The sequence below is a fragment of the Bactrocera tryoni genome, chromosome 5 (assembly GCF_016617805.1).
Source record: "Bactrocera tryoni isolate S06 chromosome 5, CSIRO_BtryS06_freeze2, whole genome shotgun sequence".
In the NCBI taxonomy this organism is placed as follows: Eukaryota; Metazoa; Arthropoda; class Insecta; order Diptera; family Tephritidae; genus Bactrocera; species Bactrocera tryoni.
This window is the reverse complement of record NC_052503.1, coordinates 19,256,589-19,267,889: the sequence shown is the minus strand read 5'-3', so window position 1 is coordinate 19,267,889 and position 11,301 is coordinate 19,256,589.

The window sequence follows — 11,301 nt, the reverse complement described above, 5'->3', positions numbered from 1 at the left end:
TTTAACTCATCAGCTATTATCGCTCATTTATCTTATTTCCTCCAACCAACATTGTCGTTGTGTTTAAGGTTCAGACACAAAAATAGAAAATGAAAACAAATATCATAAAAATGCGTAGTAAAACAAAAATAAAACAAAAATGCACGAAATTGTGTCAAGTTCAGCGCTTTATTGCCTATCATTACGGCGCAGCTGTTGCATGCAACAATTCCGCCTTCATCACAGCACGCATTGCGCAACAACAATGTACGCAGCGGAATGTGTGTGTTGGATGTAGTTAACTGGTGAGTGTTTGTTGTTTTGTTGTTGTTATTGCTTACGCATGCCGCTATCCGTTCATTCATAAACACAAAAGACTTAAGCAACGAACTCGTTTTCGTTTGCCAAAAACTCGTTTGTGTTTGCTTGGAGGGAAAAGGCTGCACTATAACGGTGTATGGTTCATTTCAGTTGACAAAAAAGCGAAATGCCACAAGCGACAACAACAACGAAAATGGCATACCTGCCAAGCAGTCACTGACACTTTTGCGTGCCAAACTTGATTCTGCTGGAAATAAGAAAAAGTGAAAAAGACTGTTATTTGTACACGTCTGCGCAGTGTCTAGCACGCAATGCGTACCGTTTAATAACCTTGTGCGTAACTGGCTTGCGTCACACGCGTCTACTTGAACACACTCCTTTTTTATGGCGGTGTGTTTACATCGAGCCGGTTCCAGAGTTGGCTTGCTTACTCAGTCTACAAGCAGAAAATGTCATGTGCGTAGTTCAAGACGACGTGCATACGCACTTGTGACTATTGGTCAGGGCTTGTTTCTAGTGTGCAATGCATTTAGTAGTACAAAAATGGTAAAAATTGGTTCACACCTATTTTTGAAGCAGGAATTTTCTTGTCGGGCCAATTTTTTGGTTGATCTTCTGTTGAGAATTAAGAAAGCAGAAACCTTTTATTATTATTTATAATTTGTGTTGAATCCATAACTATATTGGTGTGGTTTTTTTCACGTTTATTTAAGAAATATATGCACAATAGTATTACTCGAAATCTGGCCCAACTGAAACAATAAAGTTTTCCTTTCTTTCTGGTAATTTGTGGATTTCGTCCCAAAAACAAAAAAGTGTGCCAAGAATGAATCAAACGAGTTTTTTTACCCTATTCTATATTGCGACCAGAAAAAACGATATTCAGAAGGATCAAGGTGTGTGTTTTTAGGCGGGCCAAATTTCCCATTCGCTGTTTTCTGCCAAATGAGTGTGGATATTTCCATAATGGAGAAGTAAAACCTCATGTCTAGCGAATTTTGGGATTGTTTCTGTATCGCCTTCATTGGCTTTAGAAGCTTATAACACAGTGGGCCACAAGTATTTTGATATATTGTGACTAATTTGAAAGGTAGTGGGACTTTTTGAGTTTGACGTTAGCGTAATGAATCCATTTTTCCTTACCAGTCATGGTTTGATGCCAAAATAGTTATTTTTGTAGCGTTGAAGCAGCATTTCTGATATGCAATCTCGTCCTTCGTCATCTCTGATCTTCGTCGAGTAATGCTAACAGTTTCTCTACTTCAAGCTTTTTTGCCGGCGCAAGACATTTCTGTTTTCGATGCCAAAGTCACTACTTTAAAATCATGCAAATTATTTTAAACCCGCACACTCAGCTAAAATATGTCAACTATTTGAGTGCGAAGATCAGGCTGCTCCCAATAGTAGGAGAGATATAACGAATCTGATGCCCTTTGCATCTAAGGTATAATCTGATTTTTAAAGTCAGTGTAAATGGCGGGAAAAATTTTATAATAAAGTTCAAGGAAACATGTTCTCTAAAATATAATATCAAAAAGTGGTCCAAATCTTAAAGCAAAGGAGTTGGCCTTAATAAACCAAAACAAATCAATTTCTGTGCTCGATTTGGCGAAAAAAGCTTGAACCAGTGCTGCTTTGATTCAAAGAGTGAAGCAAAGACGTATTTCAAAAACGTATAAAAAACAAAAGAATCCTAAAAATAGTGTACGACAAGTAAAGATAGCCGAAAAAAGGGTACGAAAGTTGCACAATCGTTTGCAAAAGATGCTCTTGAGCGCATTATAATGGACGTTGAAACGTATGAAAAAATGGACTCAAGAACGTTACCAGGTCCCTAATTCTATACGAAACCAAAAAATCGTACTGTCGACCAGTCGGTATCAACAACTGAAATAGAAAAATTTGGCGAGAAAATATTTAACCGGTAGGCCATTTGCTCTTGCGGCCTTAAGAATACTCCATTTTTCACAAAGGGTACTACGTCGGCCGAGAATTATAAGAAGGAGTATATAACCGTCGCCTTATACCTTTGTAGGAAACCCGTCATGTCAACATTATATTTGGACCGATTTAGATTTTAGTACACTATGCTCGTTTCACTTCGGCTTTGTTGAAGAACAATAAAAAATTTGTTAAAAAGAGGAGAACACTCCAAACACTACAGAATTTTACGCGATAAAGAAGAATTTAGCAATTGTCAAATGCAACTTGAAAAATGAGCATCGAGTTGCCGATGAAGGCGACGAATTTCAAAAAAAAAACTGGCTTAACCGTCACAGTAAGTAAAACTACTTGCTGGGGCCGCGTGATCACCGGTGCCCATACGGAAAATTGATGAGAAATCCTGGAAGAAGTGAAAATTTTCACTTTCTGTTTTCAAATAAACAATAAATGGACATAAACAGAATATTATCAGAAAACAAAATATTTTGGCTCGAATGAGTAAATCGGGCTTGGCGCGAGATGTGTTAAGGCAAGTCATGCCGTTACAAAAAAAGGAGTATAGATTTTAATGAAAGGAATGAAACGAAAAATTCGGCATAAATTAAGAGCAACGAATGTCTAACCATACTTAGCGATAGTCAAGCGGCACTTAAAGTAATCTCTGCCGATGAGATCAAATCGCTTCTCATTCAGGAGTGCAGAGAACTGCTGAATGTCTAAGCGGACTGTAACCGAGTGCACCTCATCTGGGTAGTCGGTCGCAAAGATATAGCCTCCCTAGGGGCATATTCAGACTAATTGTCGCATTCTACACTGCCTACACTGTCCACGGCAAGCTAAAAAAGCACTTATACATCGACCTAGCTTCTTGCGGTTCTGCGATAGGGAGCCAGAGACACCAGAATATCTACTAAATGCAGGCGCAAATTGAAGGCCCTTGGATCCATGTTTCCAAATAGGGATCACATCATTTCGTTAGCACCCAGCAGTATATTTGAATTTATCAATATGCTGGTGTTAGGTGAGTCTTTGTGCTTTAGAAGAGGGTACAATATGCATAAGGTCACGGTGCATTCCTCGTCCATCTATCTAATATAATCTAATCAAGACAATGATCTCCCAATATATTGTTGAGATCGAGCCACTGTAGCATATAGCTGCCATACTAATTGAACGATGAAATTCAATATAAAATATTTTTATAACCTTTTATTCTATAAGAACTGCAACTGTGACGGGTTCAGCTGAAGTTAAAGTTTTCTTTATTTTTTTGTATAAAATCTGCCATATAAAGTCTTTTGTTAAAGATTTGTTCTTTATGAGACAAGAAACCCATAAATGTTTGTACAGATTTGTAAAACATATACATATATTTAAGAAACAATTATAAAAATATAAAAAAAAATTTCAATATAACTTAAAATTAGTATTACATTTTACTGTTATGGCAGTTTAATCACATGAGTTAATTGATAATGTGACCATGACTTTGTTTCCAAAAAATTATTAAAAAATTTGCACAAAATAAAACTTGAAATTAATCAAAATCTAGTTGACTGCTTGACACAAATCATTACAAATAAGTTGATTAAATGTCAAAGTGTCAAAAATGCAACCACAAAGATTAACGATAAAATTATTTAGACTACCAAGCAATCAAATTATGACACACTATTGTTTCTTTTTTTAATTTTTAATTAGAGTAAACAAAAAAAAATTGGTAGTTGAAATTCATAATAGCTAAAGCAATAAAGCAGAAGAAAATCTAAATATTGAAATCGAAAAATTTCCATGTAAAGCAAAAATATGTAATTAAATGAAAAATGACATGAGAATGAGCAACGCCCTCAGCAGGCAATAATACAAATGAGCAAGGAACATGCCCCGCTGAGCTAACACATAACATATTGCATGAATATTGGTTTAAAAATGTATATATGTATGTGTGTTAGTGTTCACTTATGCAAGTTCATGTAAGAATTTTCCACAGATACACACACATATGTATGAATTTGCTCAGACTTTGACACCTATGGCGATACAAATGCAGTGCACTCAATTGTCTCGAATCACACACCTACAAATACACACTTATGTGCGTATATGTGTACTTGCTGTTATGCAGCGGCGGGTCGGTGCAATTTGAGCCACAATCACAACTTGGCGCGCTGCATGGCCTTGTCAATGTCGTTTCACACAATTAAATTCCAACACATGCGTTGCCATGCTTGAAAGCCACCATCTGCTCACACACACACTCATATGCGCGTATACGCGGCTAGATTAAATCGTTTGTGCTTTGTGCGGGTCCGAATGTGTTCACGTTCTTGCAAATCACGTTGGTATTGTCTTTGGCCGTGTTGCACGTAGCACATGACTCGCCGCAGCTTGGAAACAATTCCGTTGAGTCATTGTTTCAGACACCTGCGCAATGTACAACAATGCTTTCGGCTAAATATGTATATAGAAATATATGAAAATAAAAAAAAACATACAAAGTATATGTGAGCAGTCATAATGATGGCTAATGAATCGAATTGCTTTGGACGAAAATTCGTTGAAGTCGAAATTAGTGTATGAGAATATGCTTGCATGTATGTGAACATACATACATGTAAGCCATTGCTAGAAACCGAAAGTTTAATTTCCTTGATATATTAAGTTCATTAAACAGTTATTATTTTCATGCTTTAAACCGCACAAATAACTATAAATTCTTATGACTAGACGAATTTCGGTTTTAATTAGAAGACATATACAAAAATAATATAAAACCCAGATTAAGCGTGTGTCTGAAAGTAGGAGTGCCACCTTACATTTCGGGAGCAGGTGCAGCGTCTGTTTAATGCAAAGCTGTGATTCAACGCCAATATCCTATACGCTAGTATATTGGATTCTGCCATAAATCTCCAAGTGTATTGGCAATCCAAAATTTTAAGATTTCACTGAATAGCTTCCATTAAGTTCGATTGAAGTCCATGTCTATTATTATTTTAATAATCTGACTATAGCCTAAATGGATTTTCTGCGCATGGTATTGAAATTAAGCTAAACACACAAATGATTAGTTTAATAAATTATTTTGAAATAAATTGCGCACGACCAAGAATTATAGAAAATTCTATCCTGAACTCTTGTTTTCACCATTTTGGGCTTGTTAAGGGGTTATATCCACTTATGAATATCAAAAACTCGATTTTTCTTTTGCTACCTATACCATATCAAAGTAGATCGTTCCGTTTTCCATCCCACTTTGGGCAAGAGAACGCCAATGAGATGTCAACATTTAACCTTTAATATTATTTATATTAAATTCGCTTCGTGGGGAGTCAACTGGGTGTGAGTCGCGCCGCAGATTATTTCCTGGTATTATAACCAGTGTCAGCACCACCAAAAATGTCAGCCTGGTGCCTGTTGTGCCAAAGATACCTTCGTTGCCCACCCTGGCGTTAAGGTCGGCAAGCATGATTTTCACATTGTGCCGGTGGCAGCTCTAATAGGTACGTGCAAGCGCTCATGGAAGACATCTTTGGTCACATCGTCCTTCTTTTCCGACGGGGCGTGGGCGCAAATATGTGATATGTTCAAGAATTTCGGTTTGATGCGGATTGTGTTCATCCACCGGGGTGAATGACAGCACTCGGCGACGGAGTCTCTCTCCCACCACGAATCTCACACCAAATTTGCGCTGCTTTATATGGCCGCTGTAGTAAATGCCACAAGGACCTACTCGTCTCAGACTTTGTTCCCTCCATAGCATTTCTTGGACGGCGATGATATAGCGACACCTTCCAAATTAAGGGACCGGATATTCCAGGTGCATTCCCTCAAATCGTAATCCTTAATCCGCTGGTCATAGTCGTAATCAAAAGGGGGGTCTCTTATCCCAGGCTGATTGTTATTTTTCATTGGGTGTGTTTTTTTACGTGGCACACAACCCTGCGGAAGGGATGTTTTGCCTTCTCATTTTAGCTCGCCTTCAAACGGATGTTCTTTGGCTACCCGGAGGATAGTTGAGGACCGAAACTTGTGAGCTACTTGGGTCATATGTAAAAGAATCGTTTCTGGCCACTCCGAAGTGAATGGCGATCAGAGAACTTTCACACATTTGTGTGTATTTCTACATATGAACTTCAAATACCGTCTCAAAAAAAAAAAATACGTTGACTTGAAAATGGATATAATTCCTTAAAGAAGTTTTCTGATGTAGAGATTTGTTAAATCGATTTCAAAGTGATAGGTTTTTATACTGACACTTATTCCTAATGATAATCAAACAATCTTTTGTAAGCGTCAAAGAAGACTTTAGTCTTCTAAACTCAACTTACTACCAACTTATATCGTAATTACTGAATTATGTATTACTTTCCTATATATACATATATATTATGTTATAACCCATTGGTTAAAATTTCAAAACTTCTTAATTATTAACACTTTTTACTTAAAAATTGTAATCATTACTTATAATCTCGACAGTATTATATTACTAAGCTATGCACAGCTTTTTGCCGCACTAAACCAAAAAGCATCGAATATTCTTCATGCCTCAATAACCGCGAGATTTTTCCTTCGCTTTTTGTTGTGGGAGCTTCGAATTCCAATTCTTTTGTTACAATTGCCATTCTTTAAACAATCATTTTATCTATTTGGTCGACGCGGCAATTCAAAGCACAATGACAATTGGTTTCTGAAAAGGCGACAGATAAGAAGAAACATGTGAATTTGTACATAAAACTTGCGCATATGGGTACAGACAACAACAATAATAATATGTACATAACTTTAAGTGGAAAGCAGTGCAACCGCAAACTGCAAAATATCGCGTTTGGTAACATGAGAGTCCCTTAGTATGTTTAGTTGATTGGTTTGAAGATATGAAGCGAGTGTACGCACATATTCGATAGTGAGGGGCAAAAGGGAGTGTAAAAGTTTTGAAATTAGGCTTAAGTGTTTAATTATAGTATTTAGAGCAATAATTTTTGTATGTATATATTTAAAAATATTTGGTAAGAATACGGAAAGCTGTAATTTGGTAGCAAATAACAACATTTCCAAGGAGTCAACTTATACATCATTATCAACTTAAATTGTATTAAATTAACCATAATTTAATAACTGTAATTCTAGCTATGCTTTATATAATTATTTAATGGAATAATTATCGTATAATATTTAACTTTAATTCAATTACAAAATAATTACACTTACAGTGGTTCCGAACTGCTAAAAATATACAACTAAATTAAACAAAATATATATTTATAGAAATTATTTGAAAAAATTTTGGACAATACAAAAAAATAAAAACGTCAAGAAAACATAAAAATAAAAAAAAATCATTGAACTATTTAACTTAATTAAAAAAGTTAATAAATAGTGATATATAACTTAAATAAAAAAACTTTAAAATTGAATAATAGTACAAAACAAGTTTATAAAAAATTAATATAAACAATAAAAAATTTAAAAGGAAAATATTAATATATGTGAAACCAAATTTAAAAAACAATAAAATTAAAAGAAAACAATATAACATAGCAACAATAAAAATAATGCGTTCAAAAAATATATTTTAAAAATTAAAAAAATTAAAAAAAATATTTATTAATTTTAAATAAGTAAAGAAAACAGTCTTGAATCTGCTAAATAAAGCCCAAAGTGTAAAAAAATTAAAAGATATCAGTAAAAACTACAAAAATAATAATAACATACTAAAAAATATAAAGTATAAAATGCATATATAACGTAAAAAAAATATATAAATTACAAGAAAATATACAAAAAATAGTAAAATTATATTTAAGATCGGAAGATTTAATTAAAAAAAAATAATAAAAACAGAAAAAAAATAAATATAGTAAATATAAAATATATAAAAATATAATAAAAAATTTTACGAAATAAAAGTTAAAAACAAATAAAAAAAATGTATTAATATAAAAAATTAATACAAAACAGACATTACATAATTAACATATGGAAAAAAATTTATTTTGTAAATTTAAATAAAAGATATAAGAAAATATGCCTGAATTTGAAAAATAAAAACTTAAATGCCAAAAACATATTTTAAAATGTAACAGTATAAACTACAAAACATACATGTTTTTAAAATAAAATAAAACATATATGAAGTAAAAATCAATAATCAAAACTAGAAGAAAAAATACGAAAAATAGTAAAGTATTAACTAAAATAATTAAGTTAAAAATGTATAAGTAAAAACCAAAAAAATAAATATATATAAAAAGAAATAATACATAAATAAAAAATAAAATAAAAAAAATTAATTAAAAAAAAATAAAAATGCAAAAATAAAACATTAAATATTATACGAAAATAAAAAAAAATATATTAAAATAGTAACAAATTAAAAATATCACAAAATAAGAGTTACAAAAATTATAATAAAAAAATAATTGGAAAAAATTTTAAATAAAAAAATTATATTAAAAATTTAAACAAATTTTATCACATATAAAACTTATTATAAATGTTAATTTTAAAATAAAGCTTAAATCTAAACTAAAACAACACCGTTAATTATATGATTCACCAGAAAACGCTCATAACACGCATTAAAGGAATAATTTAATTTACAGTTAAAGCATTTAGGCGGCGCGCTATGCACTTTAATTTTAAACTTACCATGAAACTATCGTTAAATTCACACTTATATTAACTTGGCGATAATCAAATTGCAAGCGGACAACTGGCGTGAGAAGTGAGAAAAGCTGATAATCCAGCGCTGCCACTTAATACCGTAAAATTACGCGTAAACACTTACACACACATATATATACACATATACATAACCAATATAAACTCATATAAAAATATATATAGTACATACACACACATGTGAGCACATAGCAACTTTGCACGCATTCATTAATTAACTCAGCCAGCTGCGATTAAAGCGCCTGATGATAGATCTACGGACAGACATATAATGTAAGTTAATGGAGCAAAAGTACACAAATGACATGTCTGAGTGTGCCAATTAACCTTGCGAAGCGAAGGCATAAAGCAACATAGGAAGAAATGCGCCTGAAAACTGTTACGAATCGCTGCCATCTGTTTGCCGCCTAAGCGCTAGTTACTAACTGTGAAAAAAATAGCAACAACAGGAACATATGAGCAACTGGTAGTGGTGTGATGCAGTGGAAATCGAAAGTTGTTTGCTTGTCGACAACTTTATTTCATTGAACTTTGCTGGTTAGGCGACAGTTGCCTCAGCATTAAGTTCGTTGCTTAAGTCTTTTGTATTTATTCACCACATAGGTACATTCCTGGCTACTTAATGAATTCTAACGGTACCATTCGTTTATTGCTCTAATTTGTTATTTGATAAGTGGCCTAAATAATCCATTTACTGTTAATGCTAACATATTTAAAGAACTTTCAATTCTTCTACACCAATTACGTTTTATGGTTCAATCAATCGATTATGCCCTACAATTACATTAAAAAGTAATGGTCTGTTGTTAACAGTTATTACGTGGTTCAATAAATTAAAAATTATATCAAAGTCGTAATTTAATAAACGTTAATAACTTCATTCAGTTTCAGCAGGTGTTTATGCTAAGTGGTTCTACTGCCAATTTATTGACAAAAAAAAAAAAAATTGTTCTCTATAAATTCGTTACACAGATCAATAAGGAATATTTGTTAAAGTCATCTATGTGAAAATTTCATCGCAAACGATGGGATTCATGGACAGGGCATTAACGAATATAGAACTACATAATATAACTATAATACTCCGTCGCATTCGACCATGATTATGCCTGACTCTTGTGACTATTTTCTGTTTTCGAAACTAAACACTCTGATTTGCGGATAGCCAAATGAGTCCATTGAAGCCATTAAAAGTCATTCACTGAAGACACTGAAGATCATCTCAGTTGAGGTTTATAGTAAGTATGCGGGAAATTTTATTAAGCATTGGAATGCCTGGATTGACTTAAACGTCTATTTTGAAGATTCGTATTAAAATATGTGGAAATTATGTTTTTTTGTCAGTTGGGGCCAAAGATCAGATAGTAGGTTGATAGATTTTGGCCTCCGAAAGCCTTCACAGGAAAGTATTAGGAAATAATAGAAATTTACCGATAGGTACCGCTAGGCCTCATATTCCCTGCATCATGAATTATACTTGTGGGTTAGAGGATGGTATAACTCAAAATAAGCTCGGATTAACCATTTAGTTTACAGTTATTGGACTTTTTTATTGAAATTAATTCGGCTATCATTTATTAGGTGAGAAGCAAAAACGTTGCTGTTGCCATTGTGAAATATGTTCAAGATAATTGTTAGTTGACATGTACTTGGCTGAACAAGCATCTGGTACCGTTAAAACTGTGCTGATTTTTTGAGCATATCATACCAGATAAAATGTCTTTCTCTATATTGAAATAATATAAAATCTAGTTTTAAACTACCAGACCAAGACAAATTATAATTTTGAAAAAAAATAAAAAAATCTTTCAAAAATATGTGACAACTCTATACAAAATTTTTAAGCAGTGCTTTTGTTAAATTAATTATATTAAGCCCTTTTTATTGAATTTAATAAGCTAACTACTTAAAATAGGTGGCAGCGGTGTTTCATCTTAAACTTTTTTTAAGCCTATCAAAATATTTTAAATTTTGCACACAAGCTACACGTTTTTAATAACCTCTTGAGTTTTGTAATAAAAAAATTATTTTTTTTTTGTAAAAAATAAGTGGCAACTCCATAAATATGGTTTTGCTTTTAATGAAGCATTTTCAAAAACCATAATTTGGTAAACAAAAATTATATTTTATAAAAAATAGGTGGCAACTCCATAAATATTTTTTGCTTCTCTAACTAAGATAAATATTTATTCTTGCAATAAAAAAATAACCTTTTATAAAAATCGAAATTCTAATAAAAAAATATTTTTTTTTATAAAAAATAGGTGGCAACTCCATAAATATTTTTTGCTTCTCTAACTAAGATAAATATTTATTCTTGCAATAAAAAAATAACCTTTTATAAAAATAGGTGGCAACACTATAACTATTTTT